Source organism: Sapajus apella, unplaced genomic scaffold, assembly GCF_009761245.1.
Source record: "Sapajus apella isolate SASKATOON/1434 unplaced genomic scaffold, GSC_monkey_1.0 scaffold88, whole genome shotgun sequence".
Taxonomy (NCBI): Eukaryota; Metazoa; Chordata; class Mammalia; order Primates; family Cebidae; genus Sapajus; species Sapajus apella.
The window spans coordinates 4571508-4594322 of record NW_022437028.1 but is presented as its reverse complement, the minus strand read 5'-3'; positions in this window follow the sequence as shown (position 1 = coordinate 4594322).

The following is a 22815-nucleotide window of genomic DNA, read 5'->3' as shown; positions in this document are numbered from 1 at the left end:
GGAGACCAGCCTGGCCACCGTGGTAAAACCCTGTCTCTACTAAATACAAAACAATTATCCTGGCACAGTGGTGCACACCTGTAATCCCAACCACCCAGGAAGCTGAGGTACAAAAATTGCTTGAACCTGGGAGGTGGGGGTTACAGCGAGCCAAGAGCATGCCACTGCATTCCAGCCTGGGCCACAGAGTGAGACTCAGTCTTAAAACACGCTAAAAATAAAACTGGGGCAGGCACGGTGGCACACGCCTGTCATCCCAGCACTTTGGAAGGCTGAGGCAGGTGGATGACCTGAGGTCAGGAGTTCAAGACCAGCCTGGCCAACACGGTGAAACCCCATTTCTGCTAAAAATACCAAAAATTAGCCAGGCATGGTGGCACACGCCTGTAATCCCAGCTACTCAGGAGGCTGAGGCAGCAGAATTGCTTGAACCCAGGAGGCGGAGGTTGCACGGAGCCAAGACTGTGTCATTGCATCCCAGCCTGAGTAACAAGAGTGAAACTGTGTCTCAAAAAAATAAAATAAGAAAATGAAACAAACCAGAGCTTGCTTGGAATACAGAAGGCAGTGGTGCTCTCAGAAACACAAAGGGCCACGGGACCCCATCACATGCTTTCTACTGGTTACTTCCATGTCAGCCAAACACACAGAGAACCATGGCGCAGAGAAAGGAAAGATGGGGCAGGTCTCAGTTCTTTTCCTTTCATTCCCTCCTTTTGCATCACAGGCAAAAGATAGAGCAGTGTTAAACGTCTGCATATCAAGAAGTGAAATTGGCCAGGTGCGGTGGCTCATGCCTATAACCCCAGCACTTTGGGAGGCCAAGGCAGGCGGATTGCTTGAGCCCAGCAGTTCAAGACCAGCTTGGGCAACATGGTGAAACCCTGTCTCTACAAAAAGTGCATGGAGGCTGAGCTGGGAGGATCTGCTTGAGCCCAGGAAGTTGAGGCTGCAGTGAGTTGTGATTGCATCACTGAGCTCCAGTCTGGGTGATAGAGCAAAACCTTCTCTCTAAAAAAGAAAAAAAAAAAAAAACAAACGTGAAATCAAAACAGCTGAGTTCGTTTTGCACCGTGTTGTAAAATAGCAAGAGCGAGGCCGGCCGCGGTGGCTCACGCCTGTAATCTCAGCACTTTGGGAGGCTGAGGGGATGGATCACCTGAGGTCAGGAGTTTGGGACACGGTGAAACCCCGTCTACTAAAAATACAAAAAATTAGCCGAATGTGGTGGCAGGTGCCTGTAATCCCAGCTACTTGGGAGGCTGAGGCAGGAGAATCACTTGAACCTGGGAGGCAGAGGGAGCCTGGGCGACAGGGCCAGACTCCATCTCAAAAAAAAAAAAAAAGAATGAAATACATTATTTGCACACGAGTCACAATATGAGTTGCATAGATTTGGCAATTCTGCTCACGAGTAAAATGCTCTTATAGCTACACTTAAAGCCAGCATTGAACGATATAAAGATAAATGGTAAAGAATGACATGGTAAAAGACTAGTCACTTAGCATGTTAATGCTTCCTCACGAAGAACGACATTAAACAGCAAACATTTTCAAAACCATGATGTCAAGAGAGAGTCAGCCCAAGGATGAAAGGAAAAAGTTTTGTTTTTTAGTACCTTCAAGGACGTTTTACCTGCTATTTTTTTTTTTTTTGAGATGGAGCCTTGCTCTGTCCCCCAGGCTGGAGTGCAGTGGCACGGTCTCAGCTCACTGCAGCCTCTGCCTCAGCCTCCCCAGTAGCTGGGATTACAGGCTCGTGCTACCACGCCCTGCTAATTTTATTTATTTATTTATGAGACAGAGTCTTGCTCTGTCACCCAGGCTGGAGTGCAGTGGCGTGATCCTGACTCACTGCAACCTCTGCCTCCCAGATTCAAACTGTTCTGCTTCAGCATCCCGAGTAGCTGGGACTACGGGCATGCACCACCACGCCCGGCTACTTTTTGTATTTTTAGTAAAGACAGGGTTTCACCTTATGGGTCAGGCTGGTCTTGAACTCTTGACCTCGTGATCCACCCACCTCAGCCTCCCAAAATGCTAGGATTACAGGCGTGAGCCACTGTGCCTCCTTTCTTTGTATTTTTAATAGATTCGGGGTTATACCATGTTAGCCAGGCTGGTCTCGAACTACTGACCTGGTGATCCGCCCACCTCGGCCTCCCAAAGTGTTGAGATTACAGGCATGAGCCGCCACGCCCAGCTTTTCCTTCTTCTTGCAGTGATGTAGCCAGCCCTGGCCCTGGGCCTACGCCATTCAGGCTAGGAAGAGAGAAGCATGTTTTCAGTGGTTTTCTTCTTCTTCTTCTTCTTCTTTTTTTTTTTTTTGAGAGAGAGTTGCTCTCTTGTCCAGGCCGGGATGCAGGGGAGCAATCTCAGCTCAATGCAACCTCTGCCTCCCAGGTTAAAGCGACTCTCCTGCCTCAGCCTCCTGAGTAGCTGGGATTACAGGCATGTACCACCACGCCCAGCTAATTTTTGAAATTTGAGTAGAGATGGGGGTTTCACCATGTTGGTCAGGCTGGTGTTGAACTTCTGACCTCATGATGCACACACCTTGGCCTCCCAAAGTGCTGGGATTACAGGCGTGAGCCACCACACCAGTCTCTTTTTCTTCTTTTTTGTGAGACAGAGTCTTGCTCTGTCGCCCAGGCTGGAGTTCAGTGGTGCGATCTCAGCTCAGATCCTGGGTTCAAGCTATTCTCCTGCCTCAGACTCTTGAGTAGCTGGGATTACAGGTGCCTGCCACCACACCTGGCTAATTTGTGTATTTTAATAGAGAAGGGTTTTGCCGTGTTGGTCAGGCTGGTCTTTAACTCCTCACTTCAAGTGATCGACCTGCCTCGACCTCCCGCAGTGCTGGGATTACAGGCATGAGTCTCCATGCCCGGCTGGGTGGTTTTCTTTATTCAGTTCTTGGCAAACTAGAATAAGGAGGGCCTGCTGCCCCTAGACCCACCCCGTCCTGGGGCTTATAGCGAAGAGGCCACAAACTTCCTGCTACATTCGAGGCGGGCTGGTATCCCGGGCACCAGGAATGCAGACGTGCGGGCGGCAGAGTCCAGGCTGGCTGAGGAGGAAGGGCTCTGTTCTCTTTACAGAGGAACCCTGTTCTCCTGATCTTGTGGTGGGTCCACCTGATACTCCCCAGAGACAGGACAACCATCCCCATGCTGAGTATAGGAAACTGAGGTTTGAGCACCAGGTGCGGGCTTGTGCCTGTAAACCCAGCACTTTGGGAGGCCATTGTGGGAGGATCCATTGATCCTGGGATTTTGAGACCAGCTTGGACAACCTAGTGAGACCCATCTCTACCAAAAAAAAAATTATCTGGGTGCATGCTTGTAGTCCAGCCACTCAGGAGGCTGAAGTGGGAGGACCACTTGAGCCTAAGAGGTGGAGGCTGCAGTGAGCTAAGATCGAGCCACTTCACTCCAGCCTGGGTGACACAGTAAGACCTTGTCTCCAAATAAATGAATGAATAAAGAAACTGAGGTTTGGGCAGGGAAGGTGATGGGCAGAAAATCCCGTGACTGCATCAGATATGCAGATGTATACACACAGGGTGACTCCGTCTAACCCAGAACCGTTTCCGGTGGTGGCCCAGTTAGGGAGTCCAGCCGGGTAACACCAAGCATGCGAGGGTCAGGGCCCCTGGGAACCTGAGCCTGTAGAATCCCGGGGCTTCTGGGAGGCCAGCCTGGGAAGGTGAGTGTGGCTGGTACACATTCCCAGGGGTTGGGCCCAATTGTTTGTTTGTTTGTTTTGTTTTGAGACAGAGTCTTGCCCTTGTCACCCAGACTGGAGTGCAATGGTGCAATCTTGGCTCACCGAAACTTCTGCCTCCGGGTTCAAGCGATTCTCCTGCCTCAGCTTCCAAATAGCTGGAATTATAAGCGCTCGCCACCATGCCCGGCTAATTTTGTATTTTTAGTAGAGACAAGTTTCACCATGTTGCCCAAGCTGGTCTTGAACTCCTGAATCTCAGGTGATCCGCCCGCCTCAGCCTCCCAAAATGCTTGGATTACGGGCGTGAATCACTGAGCCTGGCTTAATTTTTACCTTTTAAATAGAGATGGGAGAACGCTGACTCTTACTAAGGTGTTCCGGGGAGGAAGCTGAGCCGGCCGGCAGTTGAGACAGCTTCTGGACAGCAGGCTCCCTCCCGGCCTTCTGGGTTTCTCCTGAGTGGACACCAGGAGCTGAGAGTCAGAGCCCAGCCTTGGGTGTCCCTCCCGAGCCCCCAGACCCTTCACCTTCCTCTCCTCAGTCACTTGCTTCAGCAAAGCCCCGGCAGCCTCAGACTCTGGGTCAGGCCGTCTGCTGGGTACAGGGGCTCAGAGAACCCTCAGACAGGGCCCCTGCTGGTGAGAACCTCATGCTCCAATGGGGAAGGCAGATGGTTTCAAAGCACTGTGGGCTTGGGAGGCCCAAACAGGCACCTGACCGGCCTGAGATCAGGGCCTCCTTCCTGGAGGCAGTGACCTGGGAGCTGAGCCCGCAGAGGTGAACAGAGCATTGCCGGGCAGACAAGAAGGCAGGGAAGACACCTACCCAGTTGGCCACTGTCTAGGATCCTCAGGGTTCTCTGAGTGCTGGCCGGTGCTGACGTGTATACCTGCCCAAAGCATCTGCAGGACCAGCCCCAGGTGACCCATGGAAGGTCAGGCCTCCCCAGCGCTCCGGGTTCAGGCAGTTTGTGCTGCTGTAAGAAAATGCCTGAGGCTGGGCACAGTGGCCCATGCCTGTAATCTCAGCACTTTGGGAGGCCAAGGTGGGCAGATCCCTTGAGCCCAGGAGTTTGAGAGCAGCCTAGGCAACATGGCGAAAACGGTCTCTACCAAAATACAAAAATTAACCCTGTGTGGGGGTGCATGCTTGTAGTCCTAGCTACTTGGGAGGCTGAGGTGGAAGGATCCCTTGAGCCTGGGAGTGGGGGGTTGCATTGAGCTGAGATCACGCCACTGCACTCCAGCCTGGGTGACAGAGTGAGAACCCATCTCAAAAAAATTAAAAAAAAATTATATTGAAAAAAAAATAAAAACACAAAATAAATAATATTTTAAAAGAGAAAACATATAACTTGATCAAGACAGTAGAAGGTGAGCAAAAAAAAAAAAAAAGACGAAATACTGCAGGACGTGGTGGCTTGTGCCTGTAATTCCAGCACTTTGGGAGGCCAAGGCAGGTGGATCAGGAGGTCAGGAGTTTGAGACCAGCCTGACTAACATGGTGAGACCCCGTCTTTAATAAAAATACAAAATATTAGCCAGGTGTGATGGTGTGCGCCTGTAATCCCAGCTACTCAGGAGACTGAGGCAGGAGACTCGCTTGGAACCTGGAAGGCAGAGGTTGCAGTGAGCCGAGATCGCGCCATTGCACTCCAGCCTGGGAAACGAGCAAAACTTTGTCTCAAAAACAAACACAACAGCAACCCGTCTACACATTCATTCCACCTGGGCACAATGGCTCACACCTGTAATCCCAGCACTTTGGGATGCCAAGGTGGGAGGATCACCTAAGCCTGGGAAGTTGAGGCTGCCGTGAACCATGATCGCCACTGCGCTCTAACCTGGGCAACAGAGTGAGACCCTGTCACAAAACGAAACAGACCACTCGTTTGATCCCAGTAGCCCTGAAAAGCCTTAACTGATGCTAGCATAAACTTTAAAGTCCAAGTCCAAAGTCTCATCTAAATATTATCCACCTCAGATACGGGTAAGACTCTCGGGTGTGTTTCGTACTGAGGTGAACCGTTCTCCAGCGGAGTCTATGAAATCAAGCAAGTGAAGTATTTCCAAAAGACGACAGTGGACCACGCACAGGACAGCTGTTTCCATTCCCAAAGGGGAAGGTAGGAAAGAAGGAAAGGTTTGAAAAAAAAAAATAGAACAACGAAAGAAGGAAAGGATAATGAACCTAAGTAAATCCCAAACCCAACAGGACAAATGTCATTACATTTTCCTGCTCTTGTCACCCAGGCTGGAGTGCAATGGTGCTATCACAGCTCACGGCAGCCTCAAAACTCCTGGGCTCAAGTCATCCTCCTGCCTCGAGTGACTGAAATCACAAGAAGATGCCACCATAGCCAACTAAATTTTAAAGAAATTTTTGAGGCCGGGCGCGGTGGCTCAAGCCTGTAATCCCAGCACTTTGGGAGGCCGAGGCGGGTGGATCACGAGGTCAAGAGATCGAGACCATCCTGGTCAACATGGTGAAACCCCGTCTCTACTAAAAATACAAAAAATTATCTGGGCATGGTGGCGCGTGCCTGTAATCCCAGCTACTCAGGAGGCTGAGGCAGGAGAATTGCCTGAACCCAGCAGGCGGAGGTTGCGGTGAGCCGAGATCGCGCCATTGCACTCCTGCCTGGGTAACATGAGCGAAACTCCGTCTCAAAAAAAAAAAAAAAAAAGAAATTTTTGGTAGAAATGAGGTCACACCATGTTGCCCAAGCTGGTTTCAAAATCCTGGGCTCAAGCAATCCTCCCTGCTCAGCGTCCAGAGCAGCTGGCACTGTAGGCATGCACCACCACACCTGGATCTTTTTTTTTTTTTTGAGACAGAGTCTCTGTTGCCCAGGCTGGAGTGCAGTGGTGTGATCTCGAGTGGTGCCTCAGCCTCCCGAGTAGCTGGGATTACAGGCATGAGCCACCCCACTCTGCTAATTTTTATATTTTCAGTAGAGACAGAGTTTTGCCGTGTTGCCCAGACTGGTCTTGAACTCCTGGGCTCCAGTGATTCGCCCACCTTGGCCTCCCAAAGTGCTGAGATTATAGTCATAAGCCACTGTGCTCAGCCTCATCTGAATCTTCTTATTACCCTTGGTATTTTCTCTTAAACACACTTTTACAACCTGGCCAGCCTGAGAATTTTTCAAATCTTTATTCTGCCTCCCTTTTGATTATAAATTCTGTCTTTAGTTAATTCCTCTCTTCTTGTATTTTACTATCAGCAGTTAAGAGAAACCATGTAGTACCCAAAACACTTTGCTCAGAGATTTCGTCCAACAAATATCCTAGCTTCTTAAATTCTTAATCTTAAATTCTACTTTCCACAAAGTATTAGGACATGGACAAAATTCCACCAAGTTGTTTGCCATTTTTGTAAAAAGGATAACCTTTTCTCTGGTTTCCAATAAAATATTTCTCATTTCTGTTTAAGACCTCATCAGAATTGCCTTTACCATCCATATTTTCACCACCGTTCTGATTATGACCGCATAAGTAATCTCTCAGACCATTAAGGCTGTCCCTGCAGCTTTCCTTTTCTTCTGAGCCTTCACCAGAATAACCCTTTTCAGTCCAGCCTCTACCTATTGGCCAGTTTCAAAGCTGCTTTCACACTGTTAGTTGTTGGTTATACAAACACCCCACTCCTGGTACCAATTTCTGTCTCAGTCTGTTTGTGCTGCTATAATAAAATACCTGAAACTGGGTAATCTATATCAATAATAGAAATTTATTTCTAGGCTGGGCACGGTGGCTCAAGCCTGTAATCCCAGCACTTTGGGAGGCCGAGGTGGGTGGATCACGAGGTCAAGAGATCGAGACCATCCTGGTCAACATGGTGAAACCCCGTCTCTACTAAAAATACAAAAAATTAGCTGGGCATGGTGGCGCGTGCCTGTAATCCCAGCTACTCAGGAGGCTGAGGCAGGAGAATTGCCTGAACCCAGGAGGCGGAGGTTGCGGTGAGCCGAGATCGCGCCATTGCACTCCAGCCTGGGTAACAAGAGTGAAACTCCGTCTAAAAAAAAAAAAAAAAAAAAAAAAAAAAAACAAATTTATTTCTAATAATCTGTAAGCTGGGAATGTGAAGATCAAAGTCCCAACAAGTTCAGTGCCTGGGGAGGGCCCCAGTTTTGCTTCCAAGATGGCACCTTGAACACCATGTCCTCACATGGCAGGAGGGCTGGATGGGCAATAAGGGACCTACGCTCACTCTTTCCAGCCCTTTTGTAAAGCACTAATTCATTCACAAGGATAGAGCCCGCATGGTTCACAAGGGTAAAGCCCTCAATCGCTTACCCCAAAAGGCCTAACCCCCCAATATCACTACAATGGAGATGTTAAACATGTATTTTGGAGGGGATACCATCATTCAAACCATAGCAAGGCCATAGACAGGCCCACACACTACCCCTCATTTAATCAATAAAAATCTTTTAAATTTGGCGGGGCATAGTGGCTCACACCTGTAATCCCAGCACTTTGGGAGGCCAAGGCAGGTGGATTACTTGAGGTCAGGAGTTTGAGACCATCCTGGCCAACATGGCAAACCCCCATCTTTACTAAAAATACAAAAAATTAGCCAGGCGTGGTGGCGTGCACCTGTAGTCCCAGCTACTTGGGAGGCTGAGGCAGGAGAGTTGCTTGAACCCAGGAGGCAGAGGTTGCAGTGAGCCGAGATCATGCCACTGCACTCCAGCCTGGGCAACAGAGCGAGGCTGTCTTAAAAAAAAATCTATTGAAAAATCTATTGAGCTTCTTCAGGCAGTGTTTTAGATACAAGACAGAGCAGAGAACAAGACAGACCAGAACTCTGCCCTTATGGGGGTGTCCAGGTGGAAGGGTGTGAGAGGCTGGGGTGAGAGAGTTTCAGCCATCAGAGGTGACAGGAACCCCCAGGTCCCACAAGGCTGGAGAGGACCTAGACAGATTGTTTCTTTTCTTTTTTCTTTTTATTTTTTGAGACAGTCTTGCTCTGTCACTCAGGCTGGAGTGCATTAGCGTGATCTCTGCTTACCACAACCTCTACCTCCTGAGTTCAAGTGATTCTCCTGCCTCAGCCTCCAGAGTAGCTGGGATTACAGGCCTGCACCGCCACACCCGGCTAATTTTTTGTATTTTTCGTAGAGATGGAGTTTCATCATGTGGGCCAGGCTGGTCTCAAACTCCTAACCTCGTGATTTGCCTGCCTCAGCCTCCCAAAGTGCTGGGATTACAGGCGTGAGCCGCCACCCTCGGCCGACAGACTGTTTCTCAGAGCTGAATGTTGCTTTCAGGGAGCTTGAGTGGGAGACCCAGAGGTCCAGAATTGTGGAGCCCCTCTAAGGAGGTCCCAGCCGGCAGGGGACTGGAGACCCAGGGCAAACTTCTGAACAAATTAGAAAGTGACCGTGCTCTAGGGAGACACATCCTGGGGTGCTGAGCTGATGAGCTGATGGGGCAGGGGCAGGTCTGCTCCACTGAGAGTTGGTGAGCTGAGAGTGTCTGGCCTTGAGACTCCAGTTTGACCCTACAGCACAGTCTGCCCAAGTCCTGAGCCCTGGCTCAGCAGGTCCCCAGGCTGAGGTCTAGACATCCACTATGTCTGTCCTTTGAGGTTCCTGGAATGTCCTTCCCCAGGACACTTAAGATACAGGGGTATCTTAAGTCGGGAGTTTGAGGCCAGCCTGACCAACATGGAGAAATCCCATCTCTACTGAAAATACAAAAAACTTAGCTGGGCGTGGTGGCACATGCCTGTAATCCCAGCTACTTGGGAGGCAGAGGCAGGAGAGTTGCGTGAAGCCGGGAGGCAGAAGTTGCGGTGAGCCGTGATCTTGCCACTGCACTCCAGCCTGGGCAACAAGAGCAAAGCTCCATCTCAAAAAAAAAAGATGCAGGAGTCTGGGGTTGGGGCCAGGTGGTGCTCCTGACCTCAGGTGATCTGCCTGCCACGGCCTCCCAAAGTGCTGGGATTGCAGGCGTGGGACACCGCGCCCAGCCTAAATTAACACTTTCATCTCTGATGCACCCTCTGGTCCCAGGACCGTGCAGGCATTCTCAAGGTCCCTCCCCAAAAGCCTCCTTTTTCCTTTTCTCAGGAGTCCCCTTCTACACGTTAGTTATGTCACTGCAGAGGCCTCCTTTGTCACACGTGCCTCCCAGGGGCATGGTGGAGAGGTGTAGCAGCTCAGGGACAGGGGGCTGTGGGGACCACTTCCAAATCATAGAGACAAGAGCATTGTGTTTCTTTAAAAAGTTTTTTGACCAGGCATGGTGGGTTATGCTTGCAATCCCAGCATTTTGGAAGGCCAAGGCAGGAGGATTGCTTGAGACTGGGCGTTCAAGACTAGCCTGGGCAATATGGTGAGACCCCTGTCTCTGCAAAAAATACAAAAATTAGCTGTGTGTGATGGTGTGCATGTGCTCCCTGCTGCTCGGGCGAGAGGGGTGGGAAGATGGCTTCAGCCTGGGAGGTTGAGGCTGCAGTGAGCTGTGACTATGCCACTACATTCCAGCTTACGTACCCAAGCTGAGACCCTGTCTCAAAAAAAAATGTATTTTTTGGACTGGAAGCAGTGGCTCATATCTGTAATCCCAACACTTTGGGAGGCTGAGGCAAGAGAATCACTTGCGTCCAGGACTTCAAGATCAGCCTGGGTGATGTAGGCTGGACTGCAGTGGTGCGATCTCGGCTCACGGCAACCTCTGCCGCCCAGGTTCAAGCAATTCACCTGCCTCAGCCTCCCAAGTAGCTGGGATTCCAGGCACCTGCCACCGCGCCTGGCTAATTTTTTATTTTTATTTTTTTAGTGGAGACAGGGTTTCACCATCTCAGCCAGGCTGGTCTTGAACTCCTGACCTTGTGATCCACCCACCTCGGCCTGCCAAAGTGCTGGGATTACAGGCGTGAGCCACCTCGCCCGGCCCAGGCTCTGTCTCTAAAAAAAAATGTTTTTAATTAGCCAGGCGTGGGATGCATGCCTGTAGTTCCAGCTACTCAGGAGGCTGAGGCAGGAGGATCACTTGAGCCCAGGAGTTTGAGGCTACAGTGAGCTATGATTTTGCCACTGCACTCCAGCTGGGGTGACGGAGCAAGACGCTGTCTCTAAAAGCCATTTTAAGCCACAAAAGCACCAGTTAAGTGTCTGTCCACCCCTGCGAGGAGCTGAGGTGGTCCCTCTAGGCCTGACCAGCTTCCTAGTTCCTGGAGGATTCCCAGGTTGTGCTATGTCCCCAGGGCCAGGGTCACCTGGGCGGGCAGGGGGTGGGCTGTTCCCGGACTGGGGATCAGAAGCAGACCATCTGTGAGCTTTCCCAGGGCTCTGAGGAGTCACGGCCCCACCACCTCCATGGGAGCCTGCATTCTCTGCTCATTTATTTGTTTTCGGAGCAGGAAAGTGGATTTGAAACGCTCCTTCTGGAATGTTTACCCCTGGGGGAATGTTGGGTTTATGAATAATGCATCGTGCCAGGGACTGGGGGCCCCGATGGGCTCCATCCTGTCCCAGGAAGGCTATGAAGTTGACACAGATGGGCCCTGGACAGACTCCTGCCCTGCCACTGGCTGCTCTGTGAGTCTTGGTGAGTCTCTCTAAGGCTCAGTGATTCCAGCTATAAAACGGGCGTAGCCAGGCACGGTGGTTCACACCTGTAATCCCAGCACTTTGGGAGGCTGAGATGGGTGGATCACCTGAGGTCAGGAGTTCGCGACCAGCCTGGCCTAACATGATGAAACCCCCATCTCTACTAAAAATACAAAAATTAGCTGGGTGTGGTGCATGCCTATAGTCCCAGCTACTCAGGAGGCTGAGGCAGAAGAATGGCTTGAAACTGGGAGGCGGAGATTGCAGTGAGCCGAGATCACGCCACTGTACTCCTGCCTGAGCAACAGAGCGAGACTTCGTCTCAAAAACAAACAAAAACGGGTATAACTGGGCACGGTGGCTCATGCCTGTAATCCCAGCACTTTGGGAGGCCAAGGCAAATGAATCATTTGAGGTCAGGAGTTCGAGACCAGCCTTACCAACATGGTGAAACCCTGTCCTACTAAAGACACAAAAATTAGCCAGCATGGTGGAGAACACCTGTAATCCCAGCAACTCAGGAGGCTGAGGCAGGAGAATCATTTGAGCCCAGGAGGCAGAGGTTGCAGTGAGCCAAGATGGTGCCATTGCACTCCAGCCTGGGCGATGGAGTGAGACTCTGTCTCAAACAAACAAACATGGGTATCTGGCCAAGCACAGTGGCTCACACCTATAATCTCAGGACTTTGGGAGGCCAAGGCGGGAAGATCACTTGAGTCTAGGAGGTCAAGACCAGCCTGGGCTGGCCGGGCGCTGTGGCTCACACCCGTAATCCCAGCACTTTGGGAGGCCCAGGCAGGAGGATTGGATGAGGCCAGGAGGTCAAGACCAACTCAGGCAACATAGCGAGACCCCATCTCTACAAAAAATACAAAAATTAGCTGGGCCTGATGGCATGCATGTGGTGTGCCTGGCATGCATGGATGCTGACCAGCTGCTCAGGATAGCGGGGTGGGAGGATGCCTTCAGCCTGGGAGGTTGAGGCTGCTGTGAGCTGTGACTGGGAGAACTGCTTGATCCCAGGAGTTTGAGACTAGCCTGGGCAATAAAGCAAAACTCCATATCTTAAAAAAAAATTGTTGGCACTATCTTGGCTCATTGCAACCTTCACTTCCCGAGTTAAAGTGATTCTCCCACCTCAGCTTCCCAAGTAGCTGGGGCTACAGGTGTGTGCCACCATGCCAGGCTAATTTTTGTATTTTTAGTAGAGACGGGGGGCTCACCATATTGGCCAGGCTGGTCTTGAACTCCTGACCTCAGGTGATCCGCCTGCCTCGTCCTCCCAAAATGCTGGGATTACAGGCATGAGCCACCATGTTGGGCCAAAAATTAAAAAAACAAAAACAAAAAAACAATTCTTTGCAGCGTGGTAGAGAGTCAGGCTGGGAGCCGGGGAGGAGTCACAGGGCTGAAGGACCCCAGGCCAACAGCATGCCTGTCCCCACCCCTCCTTCAAGCCCTGGGAGGCAGTGACCTCATGCTACTTGCTATCACAATATTTACCAACAGCGCTGCAATTGAGCCAGGCAGCTTGGCAATTATAATCATGTTATCATTATTGCTGATAATTCTGATCGTAAGCATAAATTATAAACAGGATCAAGGCGCAGCGGGTAGGAGCAGGCGGCGGGGACACCTCTGGGAGGGCGTGGGCGTGAGACAGGCCTCCCTTCCCACGCGGCCCCTCCTGGCCCCTCCTGCTTCTGGCCAAGTATTTCCTCCTGAGGTTCGGCCCAGGGATACTGACCATGACTCCAGGTGGCCTTTTCCCGCCAGAGTCCCGGAGCTGTCCCGACCAGCTCTCACAGAGCCCTGCTATGCCTCACACAAACTATTAAGGTGCAATTATTGCGGAGACAGTCGTTCCAGATTGATCTTTCAGTTACTCCACAGCTGCAACCATGGAGACGGCCCCAGCTCAATTACATGCCTCTCTCTGTTCTTTAAAGATTGCAGCGGAGGAGACTCGGAGGAGAATGAGGCAGTGGTACCGGGCTCAGGGAGAGGCCGGGGGACGAGGCAGAGACGCACGGTGGGGAAGGCAGAGAGCAGGGCATATGGAGACCCCCAGGGAGAGAGAGACAGAGACGGCGGGACGAACCAAAGAGGAGAGAGAAACTTGGATACCCCAGGAGAGACACAGACCCAGAGACAGAGAGAGACAACAGACCCAAGTTAGCTGGGAGAGGTACAGGCTCAGCTGGAGGCGGGGGTGACGGACAGCTGATGTAGTCAGACAGACAAAGGCTGAGAGCTTCAGAGCGAGAGCGCTGGACAGCAAGAATCAGAGACCAAGGCAGAAACAAGGGACTAGAAACAGAACCCCCGCTACATCCTCTACAGCTTTTTCGTTCTTTGAAGACAAGGTCCAGCTTTGCCACGCAGGCTGCAGTGTGCCGGTGTGATCTTGGCTCCGCGCAGTCTCCACCTCCCGGGCTCAAGCCATCCTCCCTCAGCCTCCCAAGTAGCTGGGACTACAGGCGTGCGCCACCATGCCCAGCTAATTCTTGTATTTTTAGTAGAGGTGGGGTTTCACCATGTTGCCCAGGCTGGTCTCAAACTCCTGGGCTCAAGAGATCCTCCTGCCTCGGCCTCCCGAGATGCTAGGATTACAGGCATGAGCCACTGCGCCTGGCCACCCCACTACATCCTACATTAAGAGAGAGCTACGTAAAAGACAGCTACAAACAGGTGGAGAGAAACAGAGAAAAACAGACCGAGGACTGTTCATTCATTCACACATGCATTCATTCATGCAGCAAATGTTTGCAGAGCCTACCATAGTTGGTGCCGGGAACTAGGGACACCAAGGTGCTCACGGACCCCTCAAATCTGTGCTCGCACAGAGCTTAAAGTCTAACAGGTGAATTAGACAGGGATCAAATAGGCACTCAAGCAACAAAAAGTTTTCTTTTCTTTTTTTTGGAGGGGGGATGGAGTCTCACTCTGTTGTTCAGGCTGGAGTGCAGTGGCACCATCTCAGCTCACTGCAACCTCCACCTCTCGGGTTCAAGTGATTCTCCTGTCTCAGCCTCCCAAGTAACTGTGAGTACAGGTGCGTCACCACCACGCAGGTGATCCACCCGCCTCGGCCTCCCAAAATGCTGGGTATAGGCATGAGCCAATGTGCCCAGCCCACACAACATAAAATTATCACTGGGGTCGGGCACAGTGGCTCACGCCTGTAATCCCAGCACTTTGGGGGCCCGAGACGGGAGGATTGTTTGAGGCCAGGAGTTTGGGACCAGTCTGTGCAACATGGTGAGACCCCATCTCTACAGAAAATAAAAGAATTAGCTGGGCGTGGTGGTGTGTACTTATAGTCCCAGCCACTAGAGAGGCTGAGGCAGTAGGATTACTTGAGCCCAGGAAGTCAAGGCTGCAGTGAGCCATGATCGCGCCACTGCACTCCAGCCTGAGCAGCAGAGGAGTTACGGCTTGGTGGGGCAGCCTGGAGAGGCGATCGGGAAGGCTGAGATCTGGAGGCTGAGGAGCATCTGGGTGGAGGCAGAGTGAACCAAAAACATCGTGTGAGGGCCACTCTTACTCACTAATGGAAAGCAAAGGTTTGGATCCAAAGTTCTGGGATTACAGGCTTGAGCCACCTCGCCCGGCCCTCAGAAAGAAATATTCTAGCAAGCCAAGTGTGGCTCACACCTATAATCCTAGCACTTTGGGAGACTGAGGCAGGAGGATCACTTGAGGTCAGAAGTTTGAGGCCAGCCTGGCCAGTGTGATGAAACCCTGTCTCTACTAAAAATACAAAAATTAATACAAAAATTAGCTGAGCAGGGTGGTGGACACCTGTGATCCTGGCTACTGGGGAGGTTGAGGTGGGAGAATTGCTTGAACCAGGGAGGTAAAGGTTGCAGTAAGCTGAGGTCATGCCACTGTACTCCAGCCTGGTTGACAGAGTAAGACCCTGTCTCAAAAAAAGGAAATATTCTGGGCCGGGTGTGGTGGCTCATGCCTGTAATCCCAGCACTTTGGGAGGCCAAGGAGGGCGGATCACCTGAGGTCGGGAGTTCGAAACCAGCCTGACCAACATGGAGAAACCTCGTCTCTACAAAAAAAAAAATACAAAATTAGCCAGGCGTGGTGGCACATGCCTATAATCCCAGCTACTTCAGAGGCTGAGGCAAGAGAATCGCTTGAACCCGGGAGGCAGAGGTTGAGGTGGGCCGAGATCACGCCATTGCACTCCAGCCTGGGCACCAAGAGGGAAACTCCATCTCAAAAAAAAAAAGAAGATAGAAAGAAAAAAGAAACATTCTAGCATGTAGCATGAAAAAGGAAATATTCTAGCATGAGCTGAAACTCCAGGCTGGCACGAAGGTGAGGGCAGCATTGAGCTGGCTTATTATTCCCATGGGGCTGGAGGGACATGGCCTTGACATTCCCTACTCCCTCCCCAAGCTGAATAGGGGTGCCCTCTCTGGCCCCAGTGCCCAGAACCCCTTCGTCACTGCATGCACCCCACCTGCTGACCCAGAGCTCCGAGGGGCAAGGACTGGGTCTACATGATGCCCAGCATGGAGAGGGTGCTTTGGTGGAATCACATCTCAGGGCCAGCGTGGCCTAGCCAGATGCCAGGCCTGGCTGCTAGTCTGGACCTGGGCAGCCGGTGACAGAGGAGCTGGTCCTGGGAGCTTGGTGGCTCAGGGGACGTGGCCCCAATAGACATGGCTGTGGGCTGGGGCTGCACAAATGTCAGTTTAAATGCTCCTCTGCCGGGCGCGGTGGCTCATGCCTGTAATCCCAGCACTTTGGGAGGCCGAGGCGGGCGGATCACGAGGTCAAGGGATCAAGACCATCCTGGCCATGGTGAAACCCCGTCTCTACTAAAAAAAAACCACAAAAATTAGCTGGGCCTGGTGGCACGCGCCTGTGGTCTCAGCTACTCCGGAGGCTGAGGCTGGAGAATCTCTTGAACCCAGGAGGTGGAGGTTGCAGTGAGCAGAGATTGCACCACTGCACTCCAGCCTGGCGACGGAGCAAGACTCCGTCTCAAAAATAAATAAATAAATAAAATAAATGCTCCTCCAAGAACATGAAGGGCCACGTACCCCAAACTTCAATGTGCCTCGGAAAAGTCTGGGGACTGTTTTATTATTTTATTTTAATTTTACTTTGTATGTATTTATTTATTTTTTGAGATGGAGTCTCGCTCTACTGCCCAGGCTGGAGTGCAGTGGTGCAATCTCGGCTCACGGCAACCTCTACCTCCCGGATTCAAGCGATTCTCCTGCCTTGGCCTCCCTGGTAGCTGGGATTACATACACGCCACCATGTCCTGCTAATTTTTTTTTTTTTTTTTTGTATTTTTAGTAGAGACTGGGTTTCACCATATTAGCCAGCCTGGTCTCGAACCCCTGACCTAGGTGATCCACCCACCTTGGCCTCACAGTGCTGGGATTACAGGCGTTAGCCACCACACCTGGCCTCATGTAAAGTTTCCAGCAGCAATAAATTAGAGTCGGCATTACTGTCCATTGCTATTATTAGCATTTTCTTTTCTTTCATAGTTTTTTATTTTCTTTTTGAGATAGGTTCTTACTCTGTTGCCCAGGCTGGAGTGCAGCGGTGCAATCACAGCTCACCGCAGCCTCGAACCCTGGGCTCAAGAAATCCTCCTGCCTCAGCCTCTCGAGTAGCTGGAACTACAGGCATGTACAACCACGCCCAGTGAATTTTTTTGATTTTTTTTTCCCTTGTAGAGATGAGGTCTCACTATGCTGCCAATTCAGGTTGGTCATGAATTCCTGGCTTCAAGTGATCCTCTCAACTTGGCCTCCCAAAGTGCTGAGCTTCCAGGCATGAGTGGTGACTCCCAGCCTACAAGTCTTATTTTTGAAGAACAGATAGGCTGGGCATGGTGGCTCATGCTTGTAATCCCTGCACTTTGGGAGGCCGAGGTGGGCGGATCACTTGAGGTCAGGAGTTCGAGACCAGCCTGGCCAACAAGGTGAAACCCCATCTCTACTAAAAATACAAAAATTAGCTGGGCGTGGTGGTGGGCGCCTGTAATCCCAGCCACTTGGGAGGCTGAGGCAGGAGAATCGCTTAAACCCAGGAGGCGGAGGTTGCAGTGAGCCGAGATGGTGCCACTGCACTCCAGCCTGAGCAACAAAGAGTGAAACTCCATCTAAAAACAACAACAACAAAAGAATAAATAACAGTGTATCAGATAAACTCATTGTCCTGAAAAGACAGGGAAAGCCAGAGAGAGAAGAAAAAGGGACAGCAAGTGTCCGGCCAGGAGCCTGGAGGTCCACACACTCCTGGACCACTGTGGATTTGTCCTGCGTTTGGGGTACCGCAGTTTGCTCCCCTTGAGGGCGTTGGGTTCCCCCTCCTCACCTTTTGTCCTTCGTGGTCACGTCTGGGGCAGCAAAGCCCCAGGTTCCCTCTGAAGTTGCCCCCAGGTCCAGAGAATGTTTACCTTGTTGGAGATGACAGGGCAGTCCCTCTACCTGTCCCCTGTCCCCTTGGCATCTTACCTTCAACGAACCAAGCGAGAGGTGGGAGAAGTGGTCCAGGACTGGGGGAAATAAAGTGATGCTTACAGGAGGTCAGGGACCCAGGCGTGGGCCGGAACGCCAGGGGAGCAGCAGGCTTGGTTCATTGGGCATCGCTTCCCGGTGGCCGGTTCTGCACTGGGCCAGGAGGAAGAGGCCAGCTCGTGCCTTAGGAGCTCCTTGGCTGATAGATGACGCCCAGGTACACACTCACTTCTGCAAATGACCTGAGTCCTGTGTTCCCATCTGTGAAATGGGACAGTCCCGCCCACCGGCTGGGGGGCGGTCAGTAAGTTTCAGTGAACAAGGCCGTGGATGGCAGACGCTCTGTTCCTGTGACTGCGAGGCAGTGACGAGGAAGGCGCGAGCGGGGCCTCAGTTTCCATATCTGCATAGTGGGGGGCCTGGTCAGGCCTCGAAGCGGGTGATGAGGCAGGGTCCACAGGAGGAGAGCTGCGGCCTGTGTGGGGCAGACGTGACTGGAGCCTGGCGACATGGGGTTCTTTGGGGTAAGGAGGGTTGATAAAAGGAAAAACTCCTATGGATGCGGAGGTGCCACTGGCAAGAATTCCTTTTTTTTTTTGTTTTGTTTTAACAAGGTTTCACTCTGTCACCCAGGCTAGAGCACAGTAGTGCAATCACAGCCCACGGTCCCTGCAGCCTTGACTTCCCCAAGCTCAGCGATCTTGTCACTTCAGCCTCCTAAAGGGCTGGGATTACAGGTGTGAGCCGCTGCGCCTGTCCAGAACCACTTCACCTCACCTTTCCTTTCCCATTCTCTCTTTCTTTCCTTCTTTTCTCTCTCCTTCCTTCCTTCCTTCGACAAGGTCTCACTGTGTTGCCTAGGCTGCTCTCAAACTCCCATGCTCAAGCAGCCCTCCCACCGCGGCCTCTTAAAGTGCTAGGACTACAGGTATGAACCACTGTACCCGGCCAGGATGTCACCTGCTTCTGCTTTCTCCACTCCTCTTTCCCTCCCCTCTCCTCCCTCCCTCCATCTCTCTCTTTCTTTCCCTCTGTTTTTCTTTCTTTCTTTTTCTTTCCTTTCTTCCTTCTTTCTTTCCTTCTTTTTCTTTCTCTCTTTCCTTCCTCCTTCCTTCCTTCCTTCCTTTCTCTACTTCCTAAGAGCCAAACAGCCAGCCTGACCCCCAGCCTTCCTCCCTCCCTCCCTTCCTTCCTTTCCTTCTTTTCTCTCTCTCCCTCCCTCCCTCCTTTCTCTCTCTCCCTCCTTCCCTCCTTTCTCTCTCTCCCTCCTTCCCTCCTTTCTCTCTCTCTCTCTTTCTCTTTCTGTCTCTCTTAGAGACAGAGTCTCACTATGTTGCCGAGGCTGGTCTCAAACTCCTGGGCTCAAGTGATCCTCCCACCTCAGCCTCCTCAAGTGCGTGAGCCGCTGTGTGCGGCAGTGTTTGCTACACTGGGGAACAGTGACAGAACATTTTTCAGCTAAATGTGAAGGGGAACGCTGTTGTCCTTCTCAGGAAAAGGAGCTGAACTCAACAACGGTGTGAATGATCTTGACCGTGTCCTTAGCAAGAGCAATTCAAGCGAAAACTCTGATTGGACTTAGTTACTAGATGAAATCAACAAATTAAACAACCGAGAGCCGTACTTGATCACTTACGATGCACCAGACGCCACACGAGACATTTTTCCTCCATCGTGTGTCATTTGACCCTCACAGTAATCTTACAAAGACACCTTCATTTTACAGATGCGGAGCTGAAGCCCAGAGAGGCTGGCTGACTTGGCCTAGGATGCACAGCGCATGTGGAGCCAGATGTCATTCCCAGATGTGGCCGAGCGGGGCCTGGACGTGCCAGTGCTGTACCGCACTGCCCCCTGGTCTCTGCCTGGGTGAGGCTGGGAGTCAGGCTGGCCGTTTGGCTCTTGGGGAGCAGAGAGGTCTCCCAGAGGCTGCAGGGAGCACTCCTCCGGCTCACCCCTGTTCCGGATTCTACCTGCAGAGGGCAGTATTGAGCACACACGGATGCTTCCCTACCTCAGTTCCTCCAAGCCCTGGAGTGGAGGACTTGGGGTCAGAGAAGCATTTTGCCTTGAAACCAACTGGGCCCACGGAGGGCGTGCCTTAGCCCTGACACTGCGCCGGTGCAGACATCATGGGGGTAGGGTCAGTGTACAGCAGTTCTATCCTTTCTCACGGACCCAGCAGCACCACTGACAGAGCTGCCTGTCTTTTCTTTTTTGGGGGGCAGGGGGTGGAGGGGGAACAGAATCTCACTCTGTCGCCCAGGCTGGAGTGCAGTGGTGAGATCTTGGCTCCCTCCAACCTCCGCCTCCTGGGTTCAAGCGATTCTTCTGCCTCAGCCTCCTGAGTAGCTGGGGTTATAGGCACCCACCATCAGGCCCGGCTAATTTTTGTATTTTTAGTAGAGATGGGTTTCGCCATGTTGGCCAGGCTGGTCTCGAACTCCTGACCTCAGGTGATCCGCACACCTCGGCCTCCCAAAGTGTTGGAATTACAGGCGTGAGCCACCGCACCTGGCCAGGGCTGCATGTCTTTAAACACGTGACTTTATCCCTGTAACATGAGGCCAATAGTACCCACCTTGGAGCCTTAGCGCAAGACTTAGAGAACTTAAATGCAACAAACCTAGCACCTAGAAGATGCTTGACAAGCAAGGGCCAATCACCAGGGTTATTTACCATGGGGGCCACGCCGTGGTCCAATGAGAAGCCACAGGAGGAGGGAAGTGGAGACTCACAGAAGGGAACTGACTTGCCCAAGGTCACACAGGTGATTAGAGAAAGAGGCAGGGGATGGGCGCAGTGGCTCACGCCTATAATCCCAGCACTTTGGGAGGCCAAAGCAGGCAGATCATAAGGTCAGGAGTTCGAGAACAGCCTGGCCAACATGGTGAAACCCCATCTCTACCAAAAATACAAAAATTAGCTGGGCGTGGTGGTGCCTGCCTGTAATCCCAGCCACTCGGGAGGCTGAGGCAGAATTGCTTGAACCCTAAGAGGTAGAAGTTACAGTGAGCCAAGATTGTGCCGCTGCACTTCAGCCTGGGCTACAGAGTGAAACTCCATCTCAAAAAAAAAAAAAAAAACAATCAGCCAGGTGTGGTGGGCGCCTGTAATCCCAGCTACTCGAGAGGCTGAGGCAAGAGAATCACTTGAACCTGGGAGGTGGAGGTTGCAGTGAGCTGAGATCGCACCACTGCACTCCAGCCTGGGCGACACTTCATCTCAAAAAACAAAAACAAAAAGAGAAAGAGGCAGGGTGGGAGAGGACCTGGGTCCCCGGGGGCCACACAGGAGGGTGCCTTGAGATGTCCCCTTACCACAGGAGGGCGTCATGGGATGAAGGGAGCATTGGTGACTTCATTCCCAACCCTGACATTGCCCAATACCCTCTGTGGGCATGAGAGCCCCTCTGTGCCCCGCCTTGTGCTGGGCACTGCTGACGTGGCCTGCCCAGGAGGAGCTCTCAGTCTGATGGGCTTGTGGGTTTCTCAGAGGAGACCTGGTCAGCCAAAGTTAAACCTCAGCAAGTGCCTGATGTGTGTCCGAGGGAACCCAGTGTAATCGCCTTCCTTTGACGGCTTCTTCCTGCCACGGCACAGGAAGAATTCACTGAGACCACGGTATTGCAGCAGAGAAACAGTTTTATTTTACACTTTTTAATTTAAAAAATTTTTGAAACAGAGTCTTACTCTGTCGCCTAGGCTGGAGTGCAGTGGTGTGATCTCAGCTCATTGCAACCTCCACTTCCCAGGTTCAAGCGATTCTTATGCCTCAGCCTTCTGAGTACTTGGAATGACAGGAGGTTGCCACCACTCCTGGCTAATTTTTGTATTTTTAGTAGAGACAGAGTTTCACCGTGTTGGCCAGGCTGGTCTTGAATGCCTGGCCTCAAGTGATTCACCCATCTCTACCTTCCAAAGTGTTGGGATTACAGGCATGAGTCACCACACCTGTCCTAATTTTTGAGACAAGTCTCACTCTGTCACCCAGGCTGGAGTGCAGTGGCTCAATCTCGGCTCACTGCAACCTCCAACTCCTCCTGGGTTCCAGCAATTCTCATGCGTCAGCCTCCTGGGTAGCTGAGATTACAGACATGCGCCACCACGCCCGGCTAATTTCTGTATTTTTAGTGATGAGGTTTCGCTGTGTTAGTCAGGCTGTTCTTGAACTCCTGACCTCAAGCGATCCACCCACCTTGGCCTCCCAAAGCGCCGGGATTACAGGCATGAGCCACTGAGCCCGGCCAAGAGAGTTTTATTAACACAGACCTGGCCAAGCAGTAGAACTGGAATTGTTACTCAGATGAATCTCCCCAAGAACTCAGAGGCTAGGGTTTTTATGGATAACTTGGTGGGCAAGGGCCCAGGGAATGGGTACTGCTGATTGGTTGAGGAGGAAATCACAGGGTGTGGCAAACGGTCCTTATGCTCTGAGTCTGTCTCTCAGTCGGGGCCACGGGATGGGCTGAGTCATGAGTCACACAGGTCCAGGTGAGTCAGTCAGTTGCCAGAATTTGAAAGTCTGAAAAACATCTGAGAAGACCAATCTCAGTTTCCACAATAGAGATGCTATCTATAGGAGGAAGAGGGGAACTGGCAAACCTTGTGATCTCTGGCCACGTGACTCCTGAGCAGTCAGAGATTATAAAAACATGCCTGGGTTTTAGCAGAATCCAGGCCCCTCCCATAACCCTAATCTCATGGCCTTTCCTTTTTTCTTTGAGATGGAGTTTCACACTGTCGCCCAGGCTGGAGTGCAATGGTGCCATCTCAGCTCACTGCAACCTCCACCTCCCGGGTTCAAACGATTCTCCTGCCTCAGCCTCCCGAGTAGCTAGGATTACAGGTGTGCAAACCACGCTTGGCTAATTTTGTATTTTTAGTAGAGACAGGGTTTTTCCATGTTGGTCAGGCGGGTCTTGAACTCTCGACCTCAGGTGATCCACTTGCCTTGGCCTCCCAAAGTGCTGAGATTACAGGCGTGAGCCACCGCGACCGCCTCTTACCGCCTTTC